The 14999-nt window shown below is 35.8% G+C and overlaps 1 protein-coding gene across 2 annotated transcripts in view; it reads right to left on the bottom strand.

Annotated features, from left to right (window-relative positions):
• SYT4 (synaptotagmin 4) overlaps positions 1 to 14999 on the bottom strand; it is a 705442-nt gene that overhangs the window by 656716 nt on the left and 33727 nt on the right. For both annotated transcript variants that reach the window (XM_084888394.1, XM_084888393.1), the window contains exon 2: positions 3869 to 3989. The gene's annotated coding sequence lies outside the window, so the exon portion shown is untranslated. The remainder of the gene's footprint in view (positions 1 to 3868; positions 3990 to 14999) is intronic.

Below are 14999 nucleotides of genomic sequence, written 5' to 3'. Positions count from 1 at the left end.
CCAAGAAGTTATATCCATCAGAGAAGATAGAGTCCTCACTAGAGAGGACTCTAGAAACTGTGATATCACACCCAGACAAACCTTCTCAGAAATTATCACATTTCCCGTCTATTATTCAAAGGGCCCATTTATTTTTCCTAGTAATTATTTACTCTACCCTAAGGCACATATATCCCTCCTCCCCTTTCCTTATTAAGATGCTGTTAAAGTCTGAATTCTAAGGCATCTCAGGTTGTTACTCATTCTACCCCACATATGTACCAAGTATACATGAGGTACAGATGTTAATAAACTCCTATTTTTCTCCTGTAAATCTGTCCTTTATTACAGGACTCTCAGCTAAGAACTCAGAGAGGTAGATGGAAAATTATGTTTCCTCCCTTAAACCATCCAACTGTCTAACCTGTGGAAATTTAAGGGAGGAAAAAGCCACCACCAATGATAATAGCTAACATTTATGACACTCTTGCCTATGTATAAAAGTCATTCCAAATTTACAATAGCTCTATTCATTTTGCACCACTATTACCATAATGGAAGCAAGAAAACTAAAAGTAGAACTTTGATAAATACATGTATCAAAGTTGAAGGTCAAATCTAGACCATTTTGTATCATGCTCTCCATCATACTGATTTAATCTTTTCATGCCAAAATCTATGTCTTTGGTACATGTGACATCAGGTACTTCAATTATTAATGTTCATAAATATAAAGTATATAGAACCAATTACATTTTAAAAGTGCCTACAATTTTTTCATAATCAAATTTTTGAAGGACTAAGAAGTATAAGACAACCTATTTCTCACAACCCTTGAAAGTCTTAGACATTATACAAAACTTATATGTGCAAGAGTAATATAAGATGTTAATTGAAGTAGGATACATCATAAAGCATTTTATCAGCTACAAATATGTTCTCTATTTGTAGTTGTCTAAGAAAAAGGAATAATAGCAAACATATATAAGCATTTGTTTGTAATTATTTTAATATATGAACAAATTTAATCCTCACAATGATCCTATTAGGTGGTCACCAATATTATCTCATTTTATAGCTCAGAAAACTGAGACACAGAGAGATGAAGTAAACTTCCTCTGATTCACATAGCTAGTGTGCAAAAGAGCTGGAGGTTACTTATGTAGTCTAGCTCCAGACTCTGCTCTTAACCTCATACTCTGCTTCTCAGCATGGGGAGACTTATTTGGGTGGGGATAGAATGAAGCAAATTGGAATCACTCCCTTACCCCACCGACACTCAGTGCCCAATTCAAATCCTAGCAGTGAATGTTTATTTACTTATTAATTATTTATTGAGGACAGACAGACTAAACAGTGGTAATTCTGGCTCAATCTTTTGCAAACTGTGGATGATACTTAGGTTTTGCACGCCTCAAGCTTTGCAAGTTTTGGTTTCTAAAATGGGAATGAATATAATACCTATTTTCCTAGATTGTTTTAAGTGAGAGATGAGTATCTGAGCATAAAGCATACTCTTAAGTTCTCTTACCACTCACTTTTATGACCCTCTAGATACATAGTTTGCAAACACACACACACAAAATGGGTAGAATGGAGGAGCGTTTTCATGAAGAAGGGGAAGGTCTTAAACTTGTATATGAATCACTTTTCATGACCTTACCCAATTTCTCTTGCAAAATGGGAATCATCACTTAATTTTGAGGGGAAAAAACATAAAAGGACCTTTCCTTAAAAATAACCTCAAAACCAAAAACACCTTCTGAATTCGCAAAGTTCTCCCTCAACTGCACTGCACTTAAATGGTCCAGAAAAATAACTATTATCCCACCAGCACTCACCATGTTATTTGCTTTCTGCCACTTTATTGATTTACCTTTAATGCATAATTATCCAGTGTGTTTAACATTACTAATTCAGGCCCTGCTTAACTTCCCACTGAATGAAGTCTCTCCTATTATTCTCCCCCAAGCTATTTCTCTTCTTCCTTTTCTGATTTCCTTAGGCCTGGTTGCGCTAAATTAGAACTTGGGAGGCTATCATTTGTTAATGTAAATGAACTGTTCTTGTTCAAATATCTCAGGCGTCAAACACCCATTTGTTATTGTGGCCACTCTACCAAGCACCAGTGTGTTTTATATGTTAATGATGAAAGTGTCATCCTCTATTTGCCAACTTAAATGGGACATTGAAGGATGTCAGGACCTAATGGATTATGACTGAGAAAGACATAAAGGCATCTGGATAAGGACGGTGAGAGACAGGCTAAAATGAAATAAAATGACAATAGAAACAGCACAACAATAACACCCACATTCACAGGGATCCAGAAGCACAGAGAAAATGCCACTGAGTGGTGTTTCTTGGGTGGCCGTGACCACAAGGAATTTACTGGCAGGAAGATAATTTTAACAACTTCACTAAACTCTGAAAGCATGAGAAAAGTCAAAGAACTCAACTGTCTCATCCCAGCCCTACCTTTTTATTTTACAATTTAAAAAATTTATTGAATGTATTGGGGTGACATTGGTTAATAAAATTATATAGATTCAGGTGTACAATTCTAGAATAGATCCTCTGTATATTATATTGTATGTTCACCACCCAAAGTCACCATTTATCCCCTTTAACCTCTTACACTTCCTCCACCTTCCTTTCCCTCTAGTGTTTTTGTATATGAGGTTTTTTGTTTTGTTTTGTTTTGTTTTTACTAAATCTCGTCACCTTTCCACCCAGCCACCCCAGTCTCTTTACCTTCTGACAGCTGTCAGTCTGTTCTCTGTATCTATGAGTCTGTTTCTTTTGTTCATTAGATTAACATAAAAGTAAAATCATATGGGACTTGTCTTTCTCTGACTGGCTTATTTCACTTAGCATAATACTCTCCAGATCCATCCATGCTGTTGCAAAAAGCAATATTTCTTTCTGTTTTATGGCTGAGTAGTATTACACTGTGTAATTTGACCACTTGTCATTCAAGGTAAATGTCAATGATGTGGTTGAATGTACCAACACTTAATAAGCTTCCATCATATGCTTCATATGATCATATTTTTCATTCAAGGTGGGACATAACCAAAACCTCTGTCAAACTAAAAGGAATGAAATGGTAACGATGGGAATCAAGGATGCTGTGTGTGTGTGGCTTCAAGTAATATGACACATGACAGAAGGGGGATGGGCTATTTTAAAGGATATTTAGGGTATGACAAGGCTGATAAAAATTTCTTGCCTCAAAGTAAATAAGTAGCTGTCCACATAACTGTCAAGATTTTTTTTTTTGTAGAGATGACTTAAAAGATTTAAAGTAAATGCCCTCATGTGTCTATAACAGGAAGTAAAATTAAAATTTGGAGAAATTCTGTTTTAATTCTGCCAATTTTGAATAAGACTTTTATAATCTATGAAACTGTGTTAATATACACATACCTAATAATTCCTATTCATGTCTAAATATTCAGAATTATAATTTTCAAACATGAAAAATCTTAAAGAATCAATGGACGAAAACTCTGGGTAGGGACGGTGGGGTGAGGATTGGTAAGGTATGTACACATATAATACCTTAATTTAAAAAAATGATAAGAAAAAAGGAAAAAGAAAGAAAAGAAACTAGCAAACAAGTAAGTGCTTTTAAAATATACAGTCTTGAGGTCAGCTTGAACCATGGGCTGATAGCACCTATGCCCTTGATTCTCCTATGATAATACTTTCAGACAGCTCAACACAAAACAAGCACAAAAGAGAATAGAAGTACCAGAAGGAATGTCTTTGTTTCCAGCAAAGATGACAACCAATGGGACCCAATAACAAAACTGGAGTAACATACTGAGGATAAATAACAGAGAAACTCAAAGCAGTACTGAGTTCAGATTTAGTATGGACTTACCACATTGGTGTGGACCCTTGAAGTCATGAGCAGCGAGGCACAAGTGACCTTTTGGATACCTCTCATGGTTGAAGGCTGGGATCTGTGTTGACAAGCTGTGCAGATCGTGTCTCCCAGAAAACTATAGACATGAACAAAGATCACCCAAATAAGAACAATCTGGGGCAATTTACTCAGAGCTTGTGATAGCAAGGGCATCAGATTAGCACTTGCGTTTGTGAAGATACTTATAGGTAGGCAGGGGAATGAGAAAAATCTATGATAAAAGCAAAGGAAGTGCCCGGCCATTGCTGCTCAGTGGTTGAGCATCCACCTATGAACCAAGAGGTTATGGTTTGATTCCAACTCAGAACATGTGCCCAGGTTACAGGCTCGATCCCCAGTGTGGGGCATGCAGGAGACAGCTGACTAATGATTCTCTCATCATGGATGTTTATATATATCTCCCTTCCTCTCTAAATCAATAAAATATATTAAATAACAACAACAAAGACAAGGGAAATATTCAGGAATGCTCTAATTAGAGATTGTTGTTTTAGGGAAGCTGGAGATGCAGTGTCCTAGGTGATTGGTGTGGGAAGATTAATTGGCTTTCTCTGGTTGGTCCTGAGTTGAGACCAGAGGCAAATAATAAAGAAACTTGTGGTCATTGACTAAATCCTGATCATTGTGGGCCAATTGCTACACTGTGTGGTTTGTCTTCCTACCTGGTTGCTATAGAGAACATGAGTCAGTTTTATTGTCTTATATAGGCTGTCAATTTATGTATTCAGTCTCAGAATTGTCAGGTAATTGCAATATTAAAGCAATTGACAATCCTGAACTGGATCCAAGTCCTGTGATCCTGAAATACAATGAACGTTTAAAAAAATATTCCATCTCTTTGTGTTCTAAAAACAGTTTAAAATAAGGAACCATCCTTCCCATATTGCTTAAACAACACTATGGACGCTTCCTTTATTTACCCTGAGAAGGTCAAAGACTCTCTAGTTCCCATTCTTTGCTTCATAAATGGTTAGTGAATTGTGTGTACCTACTGATCAACCTGAACAACATACCTGCTACCTTGGTTTGATAAAATTTTAGCTTGTTTCCAGACACCTGAAATTTACTTATCATGAATCTAACCCACTTGCCATCAAGTAAAACATTTCTTGACCAACTGTGGCTCACCCCTTTCATCCCACTTTTCCATGTCCAATTCTTCATAGACTCATTCACACCTCTTCTCTCTCTTTTCTGCTGAACCTTTGAGATCCTTATGAATATTTATGGTCAAAGTATTCTTCCTACTGAGATAGTTTCTCCCCACAGTGGCGAATACTATTCTCTCCTCTTGCTATAACCCATTTGTATTGTCTCTTCTTACTTAATTCCATATTTTTTTATTTGACACTTTGAAGTATAAAAATCTTTAGAAAAAGCTTAATTTAACCCCATCATAGGGAAATCCTGCATTGTCCCCATATCTTTATTACAAAACTAAAACCCTTGATATGACAAGCAGGCAATCTATCCAGATTACTATCTAACAGCCATTTCTTAGCTCAGGAGAGCAGCATTGTTAAATGTACTTATCTGACCATTAACAGGTTGTTTCTGAATGCTTGTTCATATGTGCCCTCTATTATCTTTTGTGTATGAATGGGGATGCAGCTCTAAACATTAATTGGAATTGTCTGTGTATTTGGAATGTTTTGCTAATCAGTAGGAGAGAGGGGGGAAGGTGGGAGGAAGAATGGTAGAGAAAGAAGAAATAATTTTAAAATTGCAAATGGTGGCTACCCTAGCTCTTGTTTTAAAGTATAACTGAACATCCTTTAGCACAACAAGATGTTTGATAGATTAAATCCTATAAAGTGGCAAAATAAATACAATGGAATCACAGCCTGCGTGATAACAGAAGGGCCCAAAGAAACATCAAATGATAATGAAATTGGTTCAAGTAATGGAAAAATATATATTGCTTATCTGGAAATATTACAAATTCTCTGGACTTTGGACAAAACCATTGCTTTATTTCTGACCTTTGGTACAATTCACCATCTCTTTTTCTATATCTAGAAAAATATTATCATTGACATGTCACAAATGCATTAGTACTTCTCTAAAAGTAGACTCTTTGCCAATCACTTTATAACCTGTGCAGGGAAACCATCAGGATAAGGCTGTGGAAGAGCTACTAAACTAGTTAGAGATGCCATACATATAATTAGAGTGGACATAATTAAGTACTGATTTTTAAATATACATTGGGATTAGTCCATGCTATAAATCTTTTACCATAACCTGATTATTGTTGAAGAATAATTCATAAAAGGAGGCATATTTAGTTGGACTTCAAAAGATGATATGAATGAAGAAATGGAAAGAGAGCAGAGAACTTTTTAGGTAAATTCCATTAGATGAGGCTAGAAAATTGCGAGGAGTGAATATGTCTAAAGTAAATAAAAATGAAAAGCAGATACAAAAAAGGGGGGGCGGGGAGAGCAGCATCACACTGATGGGGAGGCTATAACTACAATAAGTTGTCCTTACCTGTGATATATTACTCTTTACCTGACCTATTAAGCTAGATGCTTAAGTAAGTTATTTTCTTACAATGGATGTAAAAACACTTAAGACTAAATTTACTTCCTAGCACCATTCAGGTCTAGAATCATTTGTTATGATGTATAGCACTTTCACTTAATTGCAGTCATTCTTAACTTTTTTAAAAAATCAAAAACATATTCATGTTTAGAAATGTAGTATAAAATTTCTAAATAGCTCAGAGTTAGAAATGTAGTATAAAATCTCTAAATAGTTCAGAGACTGTTGTCATTATTATGCCATTTCTAATACTACTGATATTCCTGATCATTTTAGAAGTGTCATCCCATTTGAACTATTATAATTTAAAAAATACATGTTAATATATGGTAAGGCATTTTTACCTTTTAATTAATCTTTTATTGGGGGTTGGTGGTGGGAATGTAAAGAGGTATGTTAGAAAACATAGGAGTTTCTTAAAAAGCTAATATCTAACAATCCTACATCTGGGTAGATTTCCAAAGCAAGACCTTGAAGATATATTTTCACCCCATGTCCATTGCAGCATTATTCACACTATTCCAAAAGTGGAAGTAATCCAAATGTTCATTAACAGATAAATTGATTTTCAAAAGTGGTATAAACATGTAATAACAAAAAGTTATTCAGCCTTCAAAGAGAGGGAAATATTGTCACATGCAACAACATGAGTGAATTTTAAGGACATTATGTTACGTGATAAGCCAGTCACAAAAGAACAAATACTCTATGATTCCACTCTAAGCATCTAAATTGGTCAAGGTTATAAAAAGGAAAAATTAGAAATTAGATTGCCAAAAACTGAGGGAAAGGAAGAAGGAGAAATTAGTGTTTAGTAGGTTAGAGTTTTAGTGTTGCAAAAATGAGAAAGTTCTAGAAATCTGTTGCTCAATAATGTGAATATTCTTAACACTACTTAACTATACAATTAAAAATGTTTCAGAGTGTATATTAACATTATGCATTTTAACCACTATAAAAATAATTACACTTTTATTTATTCTTTGCAATGGTCCTTTATAAGCGAAGATAGTGAATTCTGCCCAACCGGCATAATTCAGTGGTTGAGTGTCAACCATAAATGAAAAGATGCTCAATTTTGAATGATTCAAAGTTAATTTTTGTTGTGGTTGTTGTTCAACACATAACAACAAACATAGCAAAGAGACAAGCTACCCACTGGAAAAAAAAATACTGCAATGCTTTTAACTAGGATATAAGTAAAATGATAAAGACAAATGTCATATTAGGAAAAAATAAGAAATATGACTAGGCAATTCAATTATTAGAAAACCAAAGTAACCCACTGGGAAATGTGATTTATTTCAACGGCAAGAATGCAAATGCAAAGGAAAGCTGCAATACCATTTCAGATCCTTTCAGTTCTCAGGGATGAAAACATTGGTCACTATTGGTATTAGAAATCATCACAACAAATGGGTACTCTCATTCACCTCTGGTAGGCACATGAACCAGGCAGGTGTTTGGGTGAGAAAATTGGAAATGTCTAGTGAAATATGAGAATTTCTACCCATAAATGATGCTTTGTTTATACTGCTCTACTGATTAGGGAAAAGTTTTTATTAGGGATTTAGTAAAAAGTTATGGTGTGTTGATTTTTAGTAGTATTTAAATAGTTAATAAATCAATGTATCTGTCTGTATCAATATAAATACACTTAAGTACAGAATGAAATATTACAGGTACTGTGATTATGTTTGAGTCATTTTCTTTTAGAGATCATGAGAGAATATTTAGTGATGAAATTATATGGTGCAGGGAATTTCAAAACAATCCATTTGGAGGTGAAACTTGGTTAGAAGCAGAGATAAAGTGAGGAGTGCTATATGTGGGGATTAGCTACACTGGGCTTATTAATTTTTATTTATGTGTTGAATTTTTTATAACTAAAAAGTTAAAGGACTGAACAATTATACAGAACATATCAACTTTACCTAAAATTTATAATACAGAAAAATGATATATTCTACAAAGAATCAAAGCTCTGAAGTTATGAGTTAAATTAGTTTATACTTATTCTTAATTACATATGACTTTGTAAAATGATTATCCAGACTATATTGTAGGTGAAAATTGCATATAGTACATTGTAAACATTTTCCTACAACGATAAAGCAAACATAGGCATATACCAAAGACCATATTTCTCACAGTAGTGGTACCTCACTAGTGAAATCATGCAAGAAGTCACTTTTCTTTGTGTCCATAAATTTTGTGATTTTGTTCTTTTTTATGTTAAAATATAAATAACATGAGATTTTGCATGCTTCCATAATCATCCAAAGATCATAATTCCAAATATGGTTCAGAAATAATACATTAAAATTATTTTTTATAACCAAAATCAGTTTATTTTCCTTCCTCTAATGTCTTTATAATTTTCTTTTACAAATTCCTTACAATGCCATCATTAAGCATGCGGAACTTTTTAATATTACTTAAATTTTGTGATTTCAAATACATTTATAAAATGCATTTTTATTCACTTAAAACCAGAGATTCAGAGAATATGTACTATTGTTCATTATGGAATGATGGAACACCTCTTCATTGGGTTAATGTCTAATATGAAAGTGATTCTGTTCTCTTTGTGTGATGATGCCACTGATTGGTGGTCTGTGTTTATGAGTATGGGGAAGAAAAATGAGAGAGAAGGAGGTTGACAGGAAGTGAGAAAGAATGAGAGGGGGGAATGAGTAAGAGAGACATCTTGGTCAATATTATAGATGCCTTAATGCTAGTCTAAACATTTTATTTGTGATGATTATCTCTAGCTATAAATTTGCCCAGTGAGAGCCTGGGAGGGTCTGGCTTGACCCAGCAAAGGTGGTGTAAATAAGTATTGCTGGCAAGAGTCTCTGAGTCATTATCATCTTTAAGGGCATCATTTCCCTGGCTTAGTTATATGAAAGAAAATTAAGCCATTAGAGATTTTTTCCAGTTAGTTTTTTTTTTTTTTCCAGCAGAGAGCAACAATGAAAGATGATTGAAGAGCCAAGACCCAGAGACTCTTCAATTTTCTAAATTGCTTTAATTTGATGGAGAAGGAATGCTACATTTTGTTAAATTATATTATGATAAAGAGAAGCCGGTTGCTTCTCAGCATGAATTTAAAAGCAAATTATTCCCACAAAAAAAGCACGATGTATTTAACTAGATAACTAATTATGTTGTAGAGGTAGTATTTCCCCTACCTCAGATTAGAAATGAGGAATTCAATTATCACTCTATTAGACTGAAAAATAATTTTAGTGATACAGACCAAGTAAATTAATTTATTCCTAGGCAGGTTGCAGTGAAATTTTGGATTAACTTTCATGCATGTTGTTGATTAAAATCTTTAGTCAATGTTTGTACTTAAAAATCAAACTTGTATCATTTTATGTCCTATTAATATTTTCTTCAATATTGATTTTTATTAAATTATACAGTACATTGTATATAATTTATAGCATAGTATAATTGGATTTCTTGTGACATTTAACCAAATTCCTATAATATTTTATTACTCTATTTTAAAATAATTTCATCATTTAATTTATATTATTTAGCAATAAACAATAGATATATAATAAATATATGTGCATATCTATATATATGTGAAATATAACTATATAGTGAGGGGAAGAAAGAAACAGACATATAGTTAAGAGAAGAAATTGTCCTTCTTATTGATTAAAACTGTTTATATTATATTTTGTCATATTTATTTCCAGGATTCTATTAAAGAATTGTAAGCATAGCAAATATATGTATGTATGTATGTATGTATATCTGTATGTGAGTATATATATATTTGTGTGTGTGTGTATAAATATATATATACTTTATCTAAAGTATATATTTATATACACAAACACACACATACTTATATATACTAGAAGCCCAGTGCATGACATTTGTGCACTGGGGTGGGGGGCGTTCCTCAGACCAGCCTGTGCCCTCTCGCAGTCCGGGATCCCCACAGGGATGTCCACCTGCTGACTTAAACCAGCAGTGAGACATCCCTTTTGCAGTCCGGGGCTCTAGCAGTCCAGGACCCCTTGCTCCTTGCCACACACCTGCAATGGAGAGGCGGGAGAGGTTACCGTCACTTCTACTGCACTCGCCAGCCAGGAGCCAGGGTTCTGACTGAGCAGTGCTCCTGCTGTGGGAGTGCATTGGCCACCAAGGGGCAGCTCCTGCATTGAGCAGCTGGCCCCTGGTGGTCAGTGCACGATATAGCGACTGGTCATTCTGCCATTGGGTCAGTTTGCATATTAGGATTTTATAAGATAGGATATGAGAAATTGAACATGAGAGAGGTGAGTTGATACTGATGCTTTTAACTGCCTTGATTGTGTAGGAAAAGGGAGAGAAAGAGGAGAGAAGAGGTGGCAGGATGTAAAAACCAAGAAGCTGGCATTTAAAGATCTTATAGGTACTCAACTGAGCAAGGTGAAATTGGTATGGTCCATGAATAAGGCTGAAATATCAAAGGTGTAAACACTAAGAGAATGAATAAATAGGGGAAAATCTGCAGAAAGAAATTACAAAAATAGTTTCAAACTCATGAAGGAAAAAAAACAAAAACCCTGAGAACTGAACACCCAATTTATATTTCTTTCATTATCTATTTAACCAATAAATTAAGGTAAAAATTGCTACTGAGAAAGTTATATCCTAGTGAATGCTAAGTCTAAAATATTAAATGATGAAACATAGCAGAAAATAATCTAACAGGTCTGAGGATCTATAGAGTAAATAAATAGCAATATCAGGCTCTAGGCCATTTCAGATAGTACAATCATTGATAATAATTTGTGTTTGCTTAAAATTATCAGAGAAGAAAATGAAGGCACAAAACAACATACTAACAACTGCAACCAACAACAAAAATAGCTGGATTTGAATCAGCATCAAGTAGAATTTTTAGAAATGATCAATGCAGTTCCTAAAATTTAATAAGTTGGTGGCTAAGCAGGAAATCAAACATAGCTAAATGAACATTTAGAGTTTGCAAGACATATTAGAAGTCACCCATAATACAACACGGAGTGCTAGAAAATATGATATTTTAAACCACCATAATAAATTACCATAATTACCAACAAGATCTTAAAAACAGTCAGTAAGAAATGACTTGACATTAAAGGCCTACTTCTTAACAGGATAATAGAAACCAAAAAAGCAGTGGATATGTTTATCCTAGAATAATATCCTAGGAGCAACTAGTCTTGACACTGCTGATGTGAATGCCCACCAAGGAGTTATGGCATCAATCCCTTAATTCCCCTTTGTAGCCAACTAGACCACCCTGCTTGGCAAATGCATTTGCATAATTGGTGCTCAAGCACAGTTTCTGAATAAATACATTAGAGTGACTATGACATTAAAATGTTCCCTATCCAAAATCAGACTACCCTTTTACAAGTCCCTGAATTTCTCTATGAGGAATTCACCCCTAGTCATCCAGAGGTTAAAACCCAGTTCCTCCAAAAGAAGAGATTTACAGGTGAATCAGGTGTTATTTCTTGGACAATGTAAGAAGAATGACTTAGCATGCTGGGCAAACCTGAATTACAGCCAGTGAATTATGAAATGCACTAAAGGTTTTGCTCTCAGGGTAGAAGCTCTTGGAGTTTAGCAGCCTCTCCAGTGCTCCCCACTTGCCCTGAAGGCTGTCTATGTGGGAGCAGCATGGAGGAGCAGGTGAAGGGGAGGGTCATGACCTTATCAATGGCTCTTGAGTAGATCTCTTGATCTCAGGGTGCCTGTGTGCCCAGGTGTAGGTGAGAAATGAAAGATAAGACCACATTTGGACAGAGGTTGCTTTAAGTCATTTCCTCAAAGTTGGAGTCACTTTCCCCCCTATTTTCTGTTTATCCTAATGACTGAAATCCAACAAAGCTCCAAAAAATTAGAGGACCCTCATCGGGCCTTATTGAAAAGAAAAGGCAGAAAAATGAACAGAGGCAATTTTTAAAAGTCACAATCAGAAGGGAGCCATATAGAGTTTGCAATTATGTGCTGGAGAAAGTTGAACTGTGAAGGGTCAGAATTCACAAGAGGAAAGTATCCAGCTAAGGACTCCAGTAATGAATTCAAAAATGGCTGTTCTTGCTTGGAAAATGTCAAAGAATATGAATCAGTTAACTCTTATAAAGGGAAACACAAAAAACCTCAGTGATTAATGATAGCAAGGAATATTTGAGTCATTTAGATATTGATTTAGGAGATTTTTTAAGTTGAATTGAAAACCCATAAATGCTCGCTTTGAGGATTAATAGATTTAGGTCAAAATTCATATAAAGGTTTAGTAAATCAAATAATTGCTCATTTCTAAGGTAAAGAATTAAAACCTTGGATAGACTGAGCAAGATAAAGGGAAGCCACTGAATGAAGAGTAATACATGAAGGAAAAGAGAAACTGGAGTAAGCAACCTACCTGCACAGCAATATAGAACCAAGAAACATTTGGTACCTTCTGGAAATCACTTGTTAACTTGAAATTTAAAATGCCTAGAATATGCTTCCTCAGGTAGGTTACAAGGAGAAAAGTCTAGAGTCCTTAATTCCAAGGTAATTTGCAAAATACCAGTTCCACTCTTAAATATGATTAAGTGGAAAGTAATATCGTTTTTTAAACATTTTTTTTTTATTGATTCCATAGAGGAAGGAATAGAGATTGAAACATCAATGACAGAGAATCACTGACCAGCTGCCTCCTGCATAGCCCACACTGGGGATTGAGCCCACAACCTGGGCATGTGCTCTGACCCAGAATCAAACCATGATCTCTTGGCTCAAGCCAGACCACTAAGCCATGTTGGCTGGGCAAATCTGAAGCATTGTTTCTGCCCTCATGGAAGATCAGGTGAGAGAAGTTAAACGACAGGAAGATGCATGGTCATTCTCCCTGGAAACCTTGAATTTTATTTTCCAGACTTCACAGCTACTCTATTCTGCTCTATTTATCTCATTTCTCAGAAACTTTCCCCAAGTGCCTCAGGTACACAGCTACCTCTAAGAAATAGTCCCTCTCCACCATTAAAATATGCTTCGGGGAAATACTGTGTTAAAGACATTCACATTGAGGTGGAACCAATCAAAATTGGGGCAAATAGCATTTCAACAAGTGGACAGCTTTGTAAAGCAGAGGAATGGATCTCTAATGAAGGGTTTCAGATGGGAACCATTAAGTAGGACTGATTTGTGGGGCCTATGTCTGAAATCCCAGTAGCATTTACCTGTTAGCTTTTCCTCCTAGTCAGGCCCCCTCCTTTGTCTGTTCCTAAGAGGCCCAGTTTAAATTTGAATGAAGTGCAACCACAACAATCCCCTTACTGGTAAGGCTGGTTGACAGACTGAAAAACTACCTGCTTTTAAGGTCCCAAGTATTGAAGGAACTGAAGGGTGATTGGAAGCAAAGCCTGCATAGGCACAATTAGGGGAAGAACATTGGAAAATAAAGCAAAACAGTAATAGAACTCACCAAGACATTACTAACTACTGATATAGTTCAAAGAAGCATAAAGGAAGAAATTGAAAAGGGAAAATGCTGGGAAGAGACACAGCTGCTGGTTTTGACAAAAATGACTCAGTCCAACCAACCAAGTCTACTTCAGTTTATTTGATCTCCAGCTATAGCCCAGAGAGTGACTTCACAAAGAAAGAGAAAGATATCCAACTGGACTTGCAGGTGAGTGGGACACTAAGAAGGGCCAGTGATGAGACCAGTGTGCGTCCAGCTGATCCAAAAGTCATGTACAAGTCAGGGGCCAAGTTTGTTAGACATGAGCAGAGCAAGAACTATGGGCCAGGTACCAAAACACCAGGTCAGAAAGCCCTGGATGTCTAGCAAGGGGCAAAACTGGGGGAAAAAGAACCTCGCTTCCAGGGTAACCTATCCTTCCCTAGCATATCATTGGTCATGGGGGACCCCTCATCTTTCATATTGCTGGTCAGGTGGTTTAAACCTCCCACCCCCTGACCCTTTTCTCCCTAAATATAACATCCAGACCTCAGTTGTATTTCAACTACAGGCCCAGATAAACAACCAAACCAGTAACATCTACATTGATTAATGACGCCCTGCCCTGGCACTGACCAATCAGTGGAGACCATGACCCTAAAAGAGTACACCTTGAAAGCTGATGAATATTCTATTAAGACTCTTTCTTAAGACCTCCCCTAAGATTCCCACCTGCAAGGGAGCAATAAATATGCTCAGGACAAAGAACTGGGCATGCTCTTCCTTCATACTGTGTCAATCCCCCACAGACACATATTTCCCAATCTCTAAGGAGCCCCATGAGGCTTGCAACAAGGGAGCAATGGGCAATGGCAGCTCATCAGGGCTAACCCCCTGCATGTGTCTCCAAGGCCCCCTTTTCTCTGACTTCCTAGTGAGCCAAGACAGCCCAGGCTAGCCATCCTGTTGATTATTCTATGCCCTTCCTTGCTTTACTCTCTTTAAGTACATTCTTGTTGTGGTCAATAAATTATTGCTTGCTTTACTTTCATTTTCATTGACCTTAAAATCTTTTTTTGTGTGTGT

Source organism: Pipistrellus hanaki, assembly GCF_964339955.1.
Source record: "Pipistrellus hanaki genome assembly, chromosome: 6".
Lineage (NCBI taxonomy): Eukaryota > Metazoa > Chordata > Mammalia > Chiroptera > Vespertilionidae > Pipistrellus > Pipistrellus hanaki.
This window is presented reverse-complemented; position numbering and strand designations above follow the sequence as displayed.